General features: G+C 36.0%; 1 long non-coding RNA gene across 1 annotated transcript in view; it reads left to right on the forward strand.

The window, feature by feature from the left end:
• LOC138024975 (uncharacterized) overlaps positions 1-6623 on the forward strand; it is a 7669-nt gene extending 1046 nt beyond the window's left edge. The window contains exons 2-4 of the long non-coding RNA XR_011127111.1: positions 1-39; positions 3680-3751; positions 6289-6623. The exon at positions 1-39 is cut by the window's left edge and continues 125 nt beyond it. This is a non-coding gene — a long non-coding RNA (uncharacterized lncRNA). The remainder of the gene's footprint in view (positions 40-3679; positions 3752-6288) is intronic.
• Positions 6624-17186: the final 10563 nt, after the last annotated feature.

Here is a 17186-nt window from a genome sequence, read left to right on the forward strand (position 1 = left end):
ACAATGATGATAAATCTGACAAAATGAAGTGGAACAGGAGTAAGTACACAAAGCTTGTAGCTATTTTAATTGACATTCAGGTGAGCTGGAGGAGTTGGGTTTTTGAGGTCTATGCACAATCACAATCCTTTCAGGTGAAACCTGGAATTACTTCTTAGCAATCTAAGTGCACAGAAAAAGCAAGTTAAAGCATGGCCTAAAAGTTGATTCGAAAGAGTATACAAAATTAAATTTACAGCTATGCTATTAATAATTAATTGTGTAGCATATACCTGAGGTACTGTATACAATCCTAACTCACTGTCACACCATTTTACTTTGTTACCTCTTGGGTAGCATATACCTGAGGTATACAATTCTTAACTCACTGTCACCATTTCACTTTGTAACCTCTTGGGTAGCATATACCTGAGGTATACAATCTATTAACTCACTGTGTCACCAGCTCACTTTGTAACCTCTTGGGTAGCATATACCTGAGGTATACAATCCATAACTCACTGTGTCACCATTTCACTTTGTAACCTCTTGGGTAGCATATACCTGAGGTATACAATCCATAACTCACTGTGTCACCATTTCACTTTGTAACCTCTTGGGTAGCATATACCTGAGGTATACAATCTATTAACTCACTGTGTCACCATTTCACTTTGTAACCTCTTGGGTAGCATATACCTGAGGTATACAATCCATAACTCACTGTGTCACCATTTCACTTTGTAACCTCTTGGGTAGCATATACCTGAGGTATACAATCCATAACTCACTCTTTCACCATTTCACTTTGTAACCTCTTGGGTAGCATATACCTGAGGTATACAATCCATAACTCACTGTGTCACCATTTCACTTTGTAACCTCTTGGGTAGCATATACCTGAGGTATACAATCTATTAACTCACTGTGTCACCATTTCACTTTGTAACCTCTTGGGTAGCATATACCTGAGGTATACAATCCATAACTCACTGTGTCACCATTTCACTTTGTAACCGCTTGGGTAGCATATACCTGAGGTATACAATCCATAACTCACTCTTTCACCATTTCACTTTGTAACCTCTTGGGTAGCATATACCTGAGGTATACAATCTATTAACTCACTGGGATTTTTATGTTTCCCATATTTCTTACACTGGATGTAAGTACAACAAAGAAACAACTGATCACCTGAAAAGGCTGACAAAAATCAAATTTAATTCAAGGGCACCGAATAATTGCTGACACTGTCGTTTTCATGCAGTTTATAACTATCTACATGTATACTGACTTTCATTCAATGGGTACTTTTGGTGTTTCGTATCATACCATTATAGGTTTATTTTCAGGCAACACAAGATCAGTTAAAGAAAGTCACGGTAATGTTTGTACATGTACATTATTGAAAATTACTCCTTTTATGAATGAAACAAATTTTCTGAACAAAATAGCTTTCAATGTCTACCCTATAGAGAATTCTTTACAGAGAGACAAACACTTGACATTGACAATTTTTATTGTTTAAAGTGCATATCCTATATATTGCACATGTTTTATTGTCTTTTCATCAGAGGAGAAAGAGGGAAGGAGAATTCGAGTGCCCTTTTTTATAAGTTCTTCACTAGACCTAAAAGTTACTACGCCAAATCCTCATGAATGAGTTAATTTACGAGTGCAGTGTGTCCGAGAAAGAATATCTGTCGCAAATGTCCAGTATTTTGCTTGCGAATAGACATTGGGCCACCATATAAGTTGAAATTCTCGTCTACGCGACCACTCACCCTCTTCGCATTTAAGAAGACTTCTCGATCTGATCAGTGCTTGTCGTTCCCCAACGACTGCCAGCACGCTGCCCAACTGAAGCAATTTTATCCTGCGCCGTCAAGCCAGTAAACGCGGAAGCTCATATCTTCTCATTGTGACGAAAATACATGTAGGCCCTCTCTTTTAGCGGTACTTCTGTTAGATTAAACAAATCCGCAAGCCTGGCAATATCGCATTTACTTTTGTTGTGAAATGAGGAGTTAAACATTAAAGTAACTGCCTGGTGTGTGACATGATGACGAGAAAATAATATAAACAGACATGGAACGATTCACATGAAGAATTAACTCTTTCGGTTCTACTGTTACTATTTTTATTCCTGTGTCATACTGCACTACGTGATCTCGATCTTAACAACTTTAATGAACAGTTACGGTGTTATTATTATTGACGTGTGGTTTGGGATCACGTTGCTTTTTCACACCTTCGTTCCTGGACTGTGAGAAAAAGTATTCTAGGAATTTAACCTTGCGTTCAAATTTCTTTGATGGGCCGCGCAAAAATTTGGCTGGCTCTGGCTCCTTGTGCAAACAATGTCACATGTTCAGTAATGTGAAGCCCTTTATATCAAGTCATAAAAAGATTTAACCAATCAGTCAATAACTGCACAGCATATATTCGGCTGTATTCCACATTGCTTGTGCAGGGTGATATGTAACTATTTCCTATGACATGGTATACAAGCTTTCTCTCTTGTTACTTGTAACTTGCTTGTTTGCATGTACATGTACATGTATGTGGGCCTTAACAAAAAAAATTCAGTTGTCTTCTGGGGTATTCCATAGTAGACTACTCAAAAGCATTTGCATTACTAGCATTTTTCATGGAACATTGATAAAGCTACTGGTAAAATTTACTGCTTGTAAGAGCACTTATTACCGCCTGCAAATACTCAGAAGTCGCTTATCCTTTGCAGAACCTCCAACATTAACCAATTGCTTTACCGGTGTGAAAAGGTGCCATACCTGTTGCGCTGAAAACTAGGGAGAACCCTGTACATGTACTGTTATGTAGTAGAGCTAGCCATCTAAATATACCAATCATATTTTGATGCAGTTAATATTGCAATTTCTCCCACCAAAACCTCAAATTTTATTTGATGAGTACTTAACCCATTCATCCCTGAAGAGGCCCCCCTTGAGGAGTAAAATCATCTGGCATTAGACAGAGTAAAATCTATAAGTGTCACTCTCAGGAGGGAGCGGGTTGTTAATCTAATAAGCCATTTCCGAGTTCATGTCTGCCTCTTCAAAGCGAGTCTAAGTGCGAAGTTTTTCTCCTGAAAATTAGTTTTCATTCATATGTAAAGTAGACCTAATTATCATCACAAAGACTTCGCACTTACTCGCTTTGAAGAGGAAGCAGACAGGAACTCGGAAATGGCCTATTCATAACAATACACAAAGAGCCATCTTGAGGAATTTTTATATCTCAAAACGTTTGAGACAATTTTTGGCATGATTGCTCCACTGTTTTAATTGGATATGGGAAATCTCACAAGCTAGTGCTTTGAGTGCTTTATGCCCAGGCACCCTCAAAAAAAGAGCAAATTTATGCGTGAAATACAAAATTTGTTTTGAGTTTTACCCTTCAAACACTAATAAATTCAGACATTATCAATAAAAAGGTATGAAAAATTCAACAATAAGTAATTATTATTGATTTTATTACATGTACATGTACAAAATGGTCAGTTTGGTAAGGTGGATACTTTGGGATGTTGTCTCAGGCTTCCATAGAAGTTTGTAAGCCAGGGTGTCAACAAGGAATTCCAGCCGGGCAAATTTCCACAGCTCCTACCATAACCATTATGTCGAGTCATGAAGCTGACCTTGTAGGGTTTTTATAATATTATGTCCATATTTTGTTTCAGGGCAATGTATTAGGTCTTCGGCAGCTAAAAAAGGGCTGGTGGAGGTTGTCTTGAATGGGACTTTTCTAAAAGGTAGGTAACTGTTATTTAAGGAAACTCTTGTATTTTTAAAAGTACCATGGAAACACTACATACATGTACATTGCACAGAGACCAATGAGATAAATTGTTTTGTGCTCTCTTTCAAAGTGAGACTGTATGTAAATTTTGTGATGTCTATAAACATAATAAATATTAAAAATTTTATCATTGTGTAATACAATTCAGAAGTTTTCGTTGGCCCTGCAATCCTGGTATATGAGGTAATATTCCATGCTCTACAAAATGATGGAAAGGGTACATGTCAGCTGAAAATATACAGTTACACAATGAAGTCAGTAGATTTCTCTCTATTTTGGGGACATTTTCAATAAAACAATATTATTGCTTTCAGGCTTGTTGGATATGAAATAACCAGCCGAGCATGGAAAACAAAGTTGACCAACATATCCTATTAATGATGATGATAATAATAATAATAATTTGTGAAGCATAATTTAGCTTGTTATGTGGAGCCAAGCTAATAAGCAAAAGATCATTAGGATAATTTGTCATTTGTTTTGTTTGTTAGTTTGTAAATTTTTACTAAACCGATTGACTCCTGGGAGTTTACTCTGTGTAATGCCAGACGATTTTCTGATCATTTTGTACTTTGCAACCTCCTCATAGTCCATACCTTGTCACGGTGGGGTTGCTTGTGTACCTCAATGCCCTGGAGCTAGCCCAATGAGAAATTCAGCATAGGAAAGTGCTGTTTGTTGTTTTTGAGTAGAGGTCAGACTGAAACACACTACATATATGTAATAGACAGAATACAGCCTTAGGCTGCTAGCTGGATACCAGGCCTGAAGTACATTGATCAGTTTTAATGTAATCTTTAAAAGTATCTATAATATTAAATTATTATTGCAAAACAGATTGCATTTTAAATAATTTCTTGTATGTGATAGTCTGTTTTTGACTTTTGTTATCAAAAGGCACAACCAGTCTCTTTTTAATCATTTTTATTTTACCCTAACGAGTTCTGTCTCTCTCGGGTAGTCAGTCCATTTTTTACTGTTGTTATCTGAAGGCAGAACCAATTTTGTAATAATAATTATTAAATGTACTAATGAGTTCTGTCTCTCTTGGGTAGTCAGTCCAGTTTGGACTGTTGTTATCTGAAGGCAGAACCAATTTTGTAATAATTATTATTTTGTACTAATGAGTTCTGTCTCTCTTGGGTAGTCAGTCCAGTTTGGACTGTTGTTATCTGAAGGCAGAACCAATTTTGTAATAATTATTATTTTGTGCTAATGAGTTCTGTCTCTCTTGGGTAGTCAGTCCAGTTTTGGACTGTTGTTATCTGAAGGCAGAACCAATTTTGTGATAATTATTATTTTGTACTAATGAGTTCTGTCTCTCTTGGGTAGTCAGTCCAGTTTGGACTGTTGTTATCTGAAGGCAGAACCAATTTTGTAATAATTATTATTTTGTACTAATGAGTTCTGTCTCTCTTGGGTAGTCAGTCCAGTTTGGACTGTTGTTATCTGAAGGCAGAACCAATTTTGTAATAATTATTATTTTGTGCTAATGAGTTCTGTCTCTCTTGGGTAGTCAGTCCAGTTTTGGACTGTTGTTATCTGAAGGCAGAACCAATTTTGTAATAATTATTATTTTGTACTTATGAGTTCTGTCTCTCTTGGGTAGTCAGTCCAGTTTTGGACTGTTGTTATCTGAAGGCAGAACCAATGTTGTAATAATAATTATTTTGTGCTAATGAGTTCTGTCTCGCTTTGGTAGTCAGTCCAGTTTGGACTGTTGTTATCTGAAGGCAGAACCAATTTTGTAATAATTATTATTTTGTACTAATGAGTTCTGTCTCTCTTGGGTAGTCAGTCCAGTTTGGACTGTTGTTATCTGAAGGCAGAACCAATTTTGTAATAATAATTATTTTGTACTAACGAGTTCTGTCTCTCTTGGGTAGTCAGTCCAGTTTTGGACTGTTGTTATCTGAAGGCAGACCCAATTTTGTACATACAAAGCAGATGTAAATTGAAAATAACTGAACTCAAAAAGCGAGTTATGCGTATTTGCCACAGTGTTGCAGAATTGTGCGAGCAAGAATTACTCTAAAATCCTCACGAATAAATTGCTGCACGCCACACGAGCTACACAGGGCAAAGTCTCTGGAAAACGTTCCCTGAATGACGTTTTGTGGATTTATGCTTCTCCGTTGTGACTTAAAAGGTGTAAAAAAAGTAACTGAATATGTCAGAAGCGGACTCTGATGCGATATCTGCGACACCTAAACTTGCGAAATGAGTTCTTGAGTTACACTTAATGATTAGCTAAGGGTGATTTCAAATCACCGTAAGCTCATTTGCATATATTTTTTTGTCGGCCTAAGCTTGTCATGGTAAGATACAAGTTTCTTGCAATAATTCCTTTAGCTCTTAGCTTCATTATTCAGTTTCACCTACACAGGAACATTGCTTATGAATTGCAAAGTGATTTGTTACAACATTCTTCGAAAATGATATTATGATATTATATAAATTGATTGATTGACCGGTGTGACTCTTTTCCAGGGCCTTCCTGTACTTCAACCACAAGATGCAGTGCTGAAGGAAATTGAGCATTGAAATTTAATTGGAGGGAATTTCCTGAGATGCAAGAAACAGACAGTGCTGATTGGAAATTGTGATGCAATTGTGAATAATAATTGATGTCTTTGTGTCAAAACTTGGGAGGGTAGAGGTTTCATTGCCATTTTGGATATACCTTGTGAACATTATTAGGTCAAACTGTTTTAGCTGGGTCAAGTAAATTTGTTCCAGACATCAGGTAATTATGGAAGAGTCGAATGCTCTCACATTGAACTGGGTGAATACAAGGGAGAAATATTCACTGCAACAATCAGTGACTTCTCTGTTCCTATACTGTAAGTTTTTTGACAAAAATCAACAAAGGTTTCACTGTGACTGTTAATTTGTCATAGTATACTAATTTGTAGTATTTTTCATCGGAACTGGCGGGTAGCACACCTCATACAGTTCCATGTAACTTGTAAATTCGGTCTAACCATGCAGTCAATTTGTCATAGTATACTAATTTGTAGTATTTTTCATCTGAACTGGCGGGTGACGCACCTCATACAGTTAGATGTCAGATCTAAAGTCGCATTCACCATGCAGTTAATCCGTCATAGTCTACTAAATTGTAGTATTTTTCATCTGAACTGGCGGGTGGCACACCTCATACAGTTGGATGTAACTTGTAAATTCGGTCTAACCAGGAATTTAATTTTTCATAGTATACTAATTTGAATTATTTTTCTTCGGAACTAGCGGGTGGCGCACCTCATACAGTTCGATGTAACTTGTAAATTCGGGCTAACCATGCAGTTAATGTGTCATACTATACTAATTTGTAGTATTTTTCATCTGAACTGGCTGGTGGCACACCTCATACAGTTTGATGTAACTTGAAAAGTAGGTGTACCCATGCAGGTAATCCATGTGGTTAATTTGTTTTAGTGTGCTAGTATTACCCAACTGAACTGGTAGGTAAACTGTAAACCCGGAGGTAAGCTGCACCCTGACCTTACCAGCTGAAATTTATAGAAAAAAGTTTTTTGACAGAAAACAAAAGAAATCCAAAGCCTAGTCTTTAGAAGTCAAGTTCATCCACTGTTCATCAAACATTAACTCACTATTCACTAATATTTAAACGGAAAATACTTTAATGTAATTTTAGCACTTTAATGTAATGAACATCGTTTTTAGCAACTTGGACATATGATTGATCTTTTTCTGGGATTTGTTGACAGGAATTTCTTAAAACACAGTTTTGCCATAGATTTTTTTGCATTACAACAAGAATATGAGCGGAACGTTTGTAGCTTAGTACATGCAACTACATGTAGGTATGAAATTGGATGCAAAGATGGAAAACTGGCCACCAGAGCCAGCCTTTTTCAGATCTTCCCGCAGATAAGCCACACCCATTTCTAAAAACTATATTTGTAATTGGGGTAACATAAGCCAGATTTTATACTTATTTAATAATAATGAAATCCCTTGCATATATTATTTTTATTCCTTATTTTGATGAATTTGTATGGGTTATCAAATAGTGATGAGTGAATTTAGGGAATAATTTCACACACGCTTTGTCCAAAATCAAATAATTTCATAAGCCTTAAGGCAAGAAAAATTATTTGATTTTGGACAAAACACAAGTGGAATTATTCCCAAGTTTCACGAGTATACATTGTACCATTTCATCAGCTATAAATCATGGTTGACAAATCGCAATCATTGGACTTGGGTTTTTCGAAAGTGGACACCATTTTGGCACTGTAGAAAAAGTTGCCATGGTAACTCATGTTATTAATTGAATTATTTTATTGAACTTATTGCAAGAATTTTTATTGTACACTTAGATTCTATTGAAAGTAATATAAACAAATGATTATTTTTAGATTGGAATAAAAATTTATGCATTCACAAACTCTAGAACTTGTTCTTTTTTCTCCGTAAAATCGACTAACCTTTCATCCATTTCACTTTTTATTAACATTTCCTGGCTTACGTCAGGTTTCAAATGCTATTATTTACAGAGATATTGTAAACATTTTGCTGAGATTTTGTGCACGAAAACACCAACATTTTATTGACATTTCCTGCCTTCTGTCAGGTTTTAAATACTTAATGTACAGAGATATTGTGAACATTTTGCTGAGATTTTGTGCACTAAAACACCAACATTTTAAAAACATTACACATACTTTTCCCCTCCAGTTTTTTGAGGGTTTTTGTAGACATTTCATAGACATTTCATGCATTCTTCTCACTCACTTTTTACAGAGATAACACTGACATTTTATATGGATGGATTTACAGAGATTTTTTCTCCTGTAAATTTTACAGAGAAAGTAAAGAGATTTTACAGACATTTTGTACTTATCGCATAAAATCTCTGTAAATTTTTCCTTCAATTTACATAGATTTTATTGAGATTTTGTACACATTTTATGTCATCGAAAGGACGAAAATGTGTTAAATTTTACAGACTTTTTATGGAGTTACAAAATCTCTGTAAGTGTGCAAATTTACAGAGATTGTAATTTACAAAGAAAATGTGGACATTTAAAAGAGATTTTACCAACTTTTTTGAAGTCTGTAAATGGTTCAAGTTTTCCAGTGTGAAATGTACCTGCATGCTCCTGGGTTATACAACATAAACAAAATTGTGAGTGAGATGTAAACAATGTTGTATATCCTTTCTGGTTTAGCCAGGTAGGAGTCCTTGCATTGAAATGTTCCTAAGCGCTCCTGGGATATACAACATAAACAATATTTTGAGTCATAGATGTAAGATAGATAGATAGATCGATATAGATAGATACGTTTATTAAGACACTACATGGCAGTATAAACTGAATTGCGTAGAGAAAAAAAAATTACAGACTATTTACAAATGTATATACTAAAAATCAATAATTAAAATATATAAAACTAAGCTATTTACACATCTTCATAGTTTCACTAGTTTAGCGAGGGCCTATGCGAGTTGCGCTCCTTTCATAATGAATGACTCGGCAAAACGCTTGGTCTTGGCAACCGGGACTCTGAATTTCCTGGTTTTCCGTAGACAATGATGACAATGATGTGTAAACAATGATGTATATCCTTTGTGGTTCAGCCAGGTAGAAGTCCTGGCATTGAAATGTGCCTGCATGCTCCTGGGATAAACAACACAACCAACATTTTGAGTTGCAGATTTAACCAATGTTTAAGATCCTTTGTGGTTCAGCCAGGTAGGAGTCCTGCATTGAAATGTACCTGCATGCTCCTGGGTTATACAACATAAACAGTATTTTGAGTGAGATGTAAACAATGTTGTATATCCTTTCTGGTTTAGCCAGGTAGGAGTCCTGGCATTGCAATGTGCCCAGCACTCTTGGGATATACAACACATCCAATATTTTGAGACGTAGATTTAAGCAATGTTGTAATCCTTTCAGCTGGGTAGGATTCCTGGCATTCAAATGTACTTGAGTGCTTTTGGGATATTCAACATGATTAAACACTTTCTTTTAAAGGGCTACTATGGCCAAAAAAAAATTTTTTATTTTTCTTTGGATTTCAAAACTATGTTAATTCAACATTAACTGATCGAAGTTTACACCTTGATTTCAAAAAGACACCTCTTCATTTTAACTGGAATTTTCCTGTTTAATGGTCCGCCATTACTAACTTTAAATTCTTGAGAGAGCTGGATCAAGGAGAAAATGACGTCAAAGACTCAATAGTTAAGAATGCAATGCGTGTGTACGCGTCTGACTTAATATGCAGCTCGGAGTTTCAGGTTTTTAGACTCTTAAAGTCGTGTTTTGCATATATAATAAGCTGCGTTTACACGTTGAGATTTTAAGCTAGTGATCAAATGACGTCACTTTTCCCTAGATCCAACCGTCTGAGATCCAGCCGGCCAGTTTGGGACGTCAGTAATGGCAGACCGTGAAATCCAAAACTTACACTCAAAGTAAATAGCCTTTGGATAGAAATCAAAGCTAAAAATTTTGCCAGTCAAGCGTTGAACAATCACACAAAAAACAGAAGTGATTTTTTTTATCATAATAGCACTTTAAGAAAGATGATAATGTAGGCCAGCATTTTAAATCCTTTTTGATTCAGCCGGGTAGAGGTCCTGGCATTCTTTTTTTCCTGAGTGATTCTTGGATATATGCATTTTTATTAAATTCTCAACCTCGGATAATGCATTTCTCGTGCTCTTATTGGTTCACTTAATCTCGGTTATCAGCTTATATATCTTAGTTTGACCTTATATGGTAAATGATTGTGCTCGGCGTTGCTAATCTATTTTTTTTTTTCGCAGCAAAGCGAAATTTCTCTCGGTATAAAGCCAAAAAAAAAAAAAAAAACCTTTTTGTGGAAAGCGGTTTTGATCAATTCCGACGCTTAGAAGTACGCGAAAAGATAAGACATGTTTTTGTGATGAGCCTGAGTCTGTATGACCACCAGGTATGACATAACATTGCATCATCAAGTTTTTTCAATTTCGCTAGGATTTTCTCCCTTTTTTCGCTCGTATTTGGTATTTGGATTCTAGGTTGTGGGTTTCGAGAATGTTGGGTATTTGAGTCTGCTTTGTTTTTGATTTTCCCTTTCGTTCATTCTACCTCATATCGCATTGAGCAGTGGATTGACTGATACATCCTTAATAACTTTCACACATAGAAGTCTCGTTGTAGTGAAGTCAGAATCAAGAATAAAACTTGAGCGTCCAACTGAGAAGTTCTTACGAGATGTAACCGTTGCAAATGGAACAGAAAGAACAAGAAGTCATTTTATACTGGAGCAAACTGTGCAAAGTAAGTCATTTACTCATTTACGTTGCCCGCGCGCTTTGGGTCCAAATGGAACCACAAAACAAAAAGCGCCACGATAAATTGTTACTTCCGGTTTTCATCAAATTTGGAGTGTTAATTGTGAATATAATAAGCCAATCATCAACCACTTTTTAGCCAGGAATCTTGAGTAAGGCATATGCAACAGGGCTCACAAGGCAAAACAAATGGCAGCGACTGTCAAGGGCTTTATGTGGTTCGTTTGTGCAAACAAAATTGCTTTTTATAGACTGTTCGAATTAACAAATCGAATGTGGTTCAGCGTTGTCTGTACTCTGAACGATATTCGTCATCACAGTGGTCAAAATGTTGTGGACTCACGAGGCGCACACTTTTTATTTTAGAGCGTGACCAGAATCATGACTCAAAGGAAGCGCAAGCGTTGTCTATAACTTTCTCGCAATATGATTGGTTTATTTCCCAAAATGGGCGTTCCTGATTGGCTATTACATTGCGTGACGAAATGACGTGAGCATGACGCGTATAGCGTTGTCTAGACTCTCATCGAAAACGGCAAATTAGCCAATCAGGTTGCGAGATTACAAGCAATTGTGGTAAAAACACAATAGACCAATTTCGATATATTAAAATTCAGTCCTAAACAAAAGGCATCATCTCGAGGCTCTGGGGAATAAATATAAAGATTTGTATGAGTTTATTTCGCAGAGCCTCGACATGATGTCTTTTGTTTGGAACTGAATTTTAATATATCGAAAAAGGGCTATTGCCATTGTTTGTCGCCATACCCAACCTTTTGCGCCAAAACATGCAATTTTGAATTTTTCTTCATTTTTTCCCAAATTTTTTGAAATATTTTTGCAAATGTTCGTACTTTTTTTTTCTGCAAGTTCCTAGGTTTTTATGCTGATTTTATGTATTTATTTTACTGAAAAGCCTATTTTGTAACCTTTCAAATGAGATATTGTAGGCCAAATTGCTATAAATATTAGTTCAGAAAAGGTAATTACATATTTCACGCTTTCAACCAGCCGAAAATGAGTAATGGGGTGGTTTAACATGAATCGAGAGCAAATGACTGTTATCGAAATAGTCAATTGTTTCATTGAGGGTCAAGTTGTTATAGGAATGGAAATATATGAGGCTCTAATCTTGGTTAGCTTTAAAGGTGCTGTGTCACGAAATTTAGCCAAATTCAGGCACTGTAAACTGGCAACTAAATCAAGCGAAACGTAAAAAAAATATATATATCTACTTGAAACATTAAAGGACGGTTTGAATAACACAGCAAATGCAAAAGGAGGCAGAGATGGGCAAAACTGAAAAATATTCAAATGGATTTGAAATTGGGGTTTGTGCTAACTGTTCACACTAACAGTATATATATATATATATATTTTAAGTTTATCGTTGTTGTTTGTAACTCAAATTACCGGTATGTCTTCTCGACAATATGTTTTTGTAACGAAGCTTTGCATTGTGTTTAAAAGTGATTTTTTGGGCTAACCTTAAGTTTCATAGCGGGTAGAGGCGAGTAATTGGAAAAACTATAGAAAATAAACTGCACTGCCATGATGCAACCCCTTTAGTGGGGCTTCAAAGGGAGGAAACATTAAAGAAGTCTTATGGTTAAATTTGCGTCGTAACTCCCTCCTGTTTGAATCCAAACGGACAAAAAACTCTGTAACTAGTACTCTTATTGTTCAGGAAAAATTTAAGAGACATCTTTTCATTTACTTACTTTTTCGCTGTGTAGGGAAAAAAAATGGAGGACAGTATAGTTCGATCACACACACACACACATACACACACAAAAAAAAGATAACTTTATCGAGCTAGCTGGCATGACTAATTACCTTGCAATGTTCCTTGTTAACCAGTTGAGCATGAATAAGGAATTCGGCTGTAAAAAAATTAAGAGATAAGCAATGTTAGTTGATTGTTTGAGTTCGTGTTCGTCTTCGGCTTCATGTCACACCTTCCATTTGAAATTTAACCGATCAGGAAACTGAAACTTACCGCTCTTAGGAAAAACGAAACTTGTATTGTCTTTCTTTCTTTCTTTCTTTCTTTCTTTCTTACTTCTTACTTAGTCTTACTTACTTACTTACTTACTTTAATTACCTACTTACTTACTTACTTACTTACTTACTTACTTACTTACTTCCTTACTTACTTCCTTACTTCCTTACTTCCTTCCTTCCTTACTTACTTACTTACTTACTTTTTCCATGTACAGCTGAGCAAACGGAATAGAGGGTAATGTAGTTCGATCAAACAACAAACAAATAACTACGTATTCCCAGAAGACAAAATAGTTTAAGGTCAGGCTCGAGAGGATCTCAACACTTAGAAAACTCTCTCTTTAGAACAACATTGTTTCCCTTAACAGCAATGTTATCGTACCATATGAATCACCGATTATTTCCAAACAAGATGGGATCATTATTGTGATGTAATAAGTTACCTTGGCAACGGGAAAGCCCAGCAAATACACCCTACATGTTGGATTTAGTTACTCATATCCAAAAAACAAACTGGGTGATCCAGCTTTTTTATCTCTGAAAAGTGATTAGAAGGCCACGATCAAACTTTCTGCAAAGTTAAAAAAAATTGTCTCGTGGATTCAGAGCCATCTTTGAAAAAATCACAGAATTAAGGTGGCTCTGAATCCGCTGGACAGAATCTTTTTAAACTTTGAAGAAAGTTTCATCTTGCCCTTCTGGTTACTTTTCAGAAAAAAAAATTGGGGGTCACCCACTTCGGCTTTGAGATAAAAGGAACTAAAGACAAAATAAAGGGGGTATTTACAGGGCTTCTCCGTTGCTACGGTGACATATTACGTCACAATAATGACTGTAACTCGTTCAGCAATAATTCGTGTTTCATGTGGTACTTAACAAATCGAAAGTGGTTGTCTGTACCCTTATCGACAACGATATTCGTCATCACAGTGGTCAAAATGTTGTGGACTCACGAGGCGTGGCCGAGTGAGTCTACAACAAATTTTGACCATCAGACCGTTTTAGACGATAAACACAAAAACAATATTGCTTCAGTTTTAAGTATACAGAATCAAAACAACAGGAAACAAGGAAGAACTAGTCAGAGCAAGGATGGGCAAAAGTTTAAACTGAATGGATTGGAATGTGGGTTTTGCAAACTGTTGTCCCTAACAGTATTTTTTTTAACAGTATCCTTGCCGTTTGTAATTTAAATTATGTATGTTCGACCGACATTTTTTTTGCCACGAAGCTTTCAGTGCGTTGTGTTCTTTATTAACAACTGAGTAATTTCCGGGTTAACTTTGAAAAGGCAGTGTCACGCTATTTCAGAGAAACTTCAAAACACTAAAAGACTTCCTTGCACCAATAAAACCAAAAAATGATGCTGTAGTTTTGTTGCCAATGACCATTAAAGTGTACTGAATCTATTCTTTGTTGTTTGAAGTCAAGGATGGAAATGGATTCAAACTTGAAAAAACTGGCCAGGTTTTTCAAGTTTGGAGACAATTTCTTCAAAAAGACACCAAAAATTAAATGTGAGTTGCTCTTTGTGCCAGAAATATATTTCGTATCTTGTCAGTGGGTTGTCAAAAATGTTGTACGTGTGAGCTACAGTACTAATTTTAATTAGATTTTTGCCCATTTTTGACCTAAAAACAGCAAATTAAGCATGACAATGCCCCCAAAAGTTGCATAGCGAGTATTGGTGCCAGTAATTAGTATAACTACACAAAATCAACTGCATTACCGTGTTGCAGCCCCTTGAAGTGAAACGTGAACTCCAGGGCACATTACAGAATTCATTTCTTATGGATGAACTCTTCAATGCATTCTTAAATGGCCTTTTGCCTCGTAACTCCCTCCAATTTGAATCTAAGTGGTATGCATAAGCAATTCAAGATACACCATTTACTTACTTTCACGATGCACAAGGAAAGAGATCAAATAGAGGCAATTATAGTTCTATAACACAACAAACGAACAAACATTTAACAAGATTCGGGCAACCTAGAATAACAAATTACCTTGCAATGTTCTTCGTCACAACCTGTTGAGAAGGCGGAATAATTATTGATCCCACTGAAAAGAAATTATTGGATAACTTAAGGGATACTGGTAGATTGTTTGCTTGCGTCAATCACAAATGAATAACCGTGATCACTTTAGCAAAATAAATACAGAACTACAATTGTAGTATAGTGCGTTCGACAGTCGCTTTGGGAGCAAAGAAGAAAGATATAGGGCAAGAAACAATCTTATAGCACCGACGTTTAAGGATACTAGCATGAAGCCCACTCACATCACAAAGAAAAGCGCAGAGAAGCAACTCCTAAGTTGTTTTTTTTTTAAATGACAAATGGCGGAAATGATAAAGACACGGCCATGTAATTTCATACTCATTGATAACACTGTGCAAATCAGCGATGCAGTTCAATAGAATAGAGATCAAATGCCATCCAAAAAGTTCATTAATTGTTCCATTGCTATGAAAAGCTACTGATGCTATACATATGCCTTTCACTTAATACTTACCTTTTGGACGTACAACAGCAAAGAATAGTTGTAGTTTGATCAAACAATAAACAAACAGTTAACTAGATCACGCAGGGAAATTATCTAGGAATCCGTCCGGCGCAAATAATTGAGGGATAAGCTATCAGTGTTGGTCAATTATTTTCGTTCGTATTTGTCTTTTGCTTCACGGCACACCTTCCGTTTGAAATCTAACCCGATAAGAAAACTGAACTCCCCTGAACTTGCTTTACTTTGGAAAAACAAAACATATGTGATTTACTTATTTACTTTTTCGATGTACAACTGAGCAAAGAATAGAAGGCATGCCGCAGTGTAGTCCGATCAAAGAGCAAACAAATTACTACGTATACCCAGAAGGCTAAAAAGGTTTAAGTATCTTGCAATGACCTTGCAACAGGTTCAGTAGTAACACGGAATCCGGCTACAAATAAATTACTCAATGGGTACTAAGCAATATCGGTAGATTGTTTGCATGCAACTATATGACTGTCCACTTTACAAAATAATTGTAAAAAACAATACCGACATGCTTTCTTGCCTATATTGTAAAGTGAGATATTGTAAGCCACGTTGCTGTAAATGTAAGTCCAGAAAAGTTAATTAGTTTCATGGGACTATGATGACCCATGTTTTCAACCAGACGAAAATGAGTAATGAGGGCTGTTTAACATGAATCGAGAGCAAATGACTGTTATCGAAATAGTCAATTGTTTCATTGAGGGTCAAGTTGTTATAGGAATGGAAATATATGAGGCTCTAATCTTGGTTAGCTTTAAAGGTGCTGTGTCACGAAATTTAGCCAAATTCAGGCACTGTAAACTGGCAACTAAATCAAGCGGACCCGGTAAATATACCTACTTGAAAAAAATAAAGGATGGTTTCAATAAAACAGCAAATGCAAAAGGAGGTAGTATAGAGATGGGCAAAACTGAAGAAGATTAAAATGGATTTGAATTTGGGTTTGTGCAAACTGTTGTAGCTAACGGTTTTTTCTTTGTTGCGTGTAACTCAAATTATGTATGGTCGACATCATCTTTTTGTCACGAAGCTTTGCATTGTGTTTAAAATTAATTTTTTGGGGTAACGTTATGTTTGCATAGGGGGTATGGGTAAGTAATTGGTAAAACTACAGAAAATAAACTGGGCTGCCATCATGCAGCTCTTAGTGTTCCATGTGGCTTTAAGGCAATGAGGCATAAAAGAAGTCTTATGGCTAAATTGTTCACTGCATCCTTAAATCGTCTTTTGCGTCGTAACTCTCTCCAGTTTGAATCTAGACGGATGAAAAACTCTGAAAGTAGTACTCTCAATTTGGTCACAAAAAAAACATCAATGAACATCTATTCATTTCTTACTTCCTTGATGTGCAAGGAAATTAAATGGAGGGCAAAATAGTTCCATCACACAACAAACCAATGATTAACTGTATCGAGCTAGGGAAATATAATATGACTGACTACCTTGCAATGTTTCTTGTTAAACTTTTGAGAAGGAATAAGGAATCCGGCTGCAAAAAAGTTAAGGGTTTTATGTCACACCTTCCATTTGAAGT

Source organism: Montipora capricornis, chromosome 11 (genome assembly GCF_036669925.1).
Source record: "Montipora capricornis isolate CH-2021 chromosome 11, ASM3666992v2, whole genome shotgun sequence".
Classification (NCBI taxonomy): domain Eukaryota; kingdom Metazoa; phylum Cnidaria; class Anthozoa; order Scleractinia; family Acroporidae; genus Montipora; species Montipora capricornis.